This window comes from Acyrthosiphon pisum, unplaced genomic scaffold (assembly GCF_005508785.2).
Source record: "Acyrthosiphon pisum isolate AL4f unplaced genomic scaffold, pea_aphid_22Mar2018_4r6ur Scaffold_21898;HRSCAF=25236, whole genome shotgun sequence".
Taxonomy (NCBI): Eukaryota; Metazoa; Arthropoda; class Insecta; order Hemiptera; family Aphididae; genus Acyrthosiphon; species Acyrthosiphon pisum.
The window spans coordinates 26,456-28,669 of record NW_021771412.1 but is presented as its reverse complement, the minus strand read 5'-3'; positions in this window follow the sequence as shown (position 1 = coordinate 28,669).

Genomic DNA, 2,214 nt, shown 5'->3' with positions numbered 1-2,214 from the left:
ACAACCATTCGCACCTCTGAAAGAATAATGACACAAATCAAAATGTTGGGAAATCGACATTTAATGTTTCCAGTAGCATAGCAAGGGTATGGCGAACTGTGCATACGCCAGGGGCGCAAATTTGTGCTTTAAAATTGGTACTTATTTTTTAATCGCTAAAAAGGCGCATTTTCCTAGGTTTGCAGGAACGCTAACGAGTCTTTCTATCTACTGAATGTTTCATTATGTCATTATAAATAGGATTTTTAATTAATTTTTCTTTTTTTTTCAATCTCATATTAGGTATATAGTTTACTTTTATATGCCTAAAATAATAATTTAAGTACTATTTCATCTTTAATTTATTGTAAATATGGGTTCAGTAGTTTCTTATGTCATTATTTCTGCCTGGATAAAAAATATTTTTTGATTTATGCCACATAAAATATTGCATATTTTAACTACTTGATCCTTTTTAAGTACCTACTTTACCTTAAAAAAAATATTAGGTAGGCAGTTCTTTTGAGATAAATTTTATTAATACAACATATTATAATATTTAACAACGAGTCGCTTTGATCTTGAATTTTGGTAGAAGATCCATTTTATATACAAAACGTTTAATACAGCATTACACAATATTATAATTTATTATAACACCTTTTTGTTAAAATGTAAATAATAAATTATCAAACTTAAATCATTGATTAAAACTTAAAAATGAATTAAACACCTAGTAATTTGATCGAAATGTTCTAATTTGGCAAATTGATTAGTTAAAATGGACCTTAAAAAAATATAAGGTAGTACTTTTGAGATAAAATTTATTAATATGTTGTATATCGATGGTGACACGGCAAAAGGGTCTAAGCGACATAATTCATTGTTTACCATGAGAGCCAAAAAAACTTTTTTTCGTGATTTTATTTTTTTTTTTCTTGATATGCAATAACTTTTTACAGTAAGAATAGGGAATTTTTTCGTCCAATAATTTTTTTTGGTTTTTATGTTTATATATAATTTTAAATTATCTTTTGGTTATTATTTACATGTAAGCGGCAATTCGAATAAGTTTGTCAATTGATTTTGAAAATTATCCTTTTTTTTTATTACTTTATTTATCTACGGCGCTTATGCCCTATTTTTTCACTTAATTTACCTGATGGTTCCCCATTATATTATTATACTTTTTAGTGATAACTCTATTTATTTGAAATAGATAAAATAATATTATATCACATGTTCTTCAAACTAAGATTTAGGTACACAAATAATTTCAGCAAAAAAAAAAAAAAATATGAAACTTTATTAAAATAACATAAAGACTAACGAGTAATGACGGTAATATTATCATTAATTAGATAAAATGGTCATTTGTATTGTGAGTCTGTGAGTTGTATTTTAACATAAATAACTTTTCTATAAATAATTAAAGATCAATGTAAAGTATTGTATTGGCGTATTGCCAGACAAAAATCGGCTAGTGCATTCATTTTTATATACCAATACCTATGATACAACACTTCTTTCTAGTACAAAATATTTTGCATAAAAGTTAACTGATTTACCAACTTCCATAAATAATTGGTTTGGTCAATTCTGATCAAATATTTAATGGCCCGTTTTACAATCATAGTTTAATCCACGGTTTCGGTCAACCCACTGATTCTACCGGATTCCACCCTAAAATACCGTGTCCCCTGAAAATCAAAGCGTGTCCCCTGAATGACAAATGTGTGTCCCAAGTTTTAAAACGTGTTTTTAGTTTTTTTTTTATATAACAAACTTTTAATATTTTGATTTACTAGTTAGGTACTTATTCTGTTATCTTAAGTTGATTACCTACTTATTTTATTTCTATACTATGGGCAAGTCTGTTATAAAAAAAAAAGAAGAAATGATAATGGGTCAATTCAAAGTAATTAAGTAGGTACCTGCCTTAGCATAAAATAACTAAACATGAAGTCTAAAACAAAAAATAGGGTATATTAATAAGAAATATTATTTTACAATTTATTTTCACTTCAAATTTGTAATTTCTATAGTCTGAAGACATATAGTTAAATCATTTAATGCATCGAAGATATAATTTTTGGTTTAAAATTATCATGCATTTTAATAAAAGTAATATTTAACTTGCTATATAGACATTATATATACATGCAGTAGAGTCTATTATGGCTTATCAGGACATCCTGACAGACGTACCAAAAAAAAAATAATATTTGTATTCCT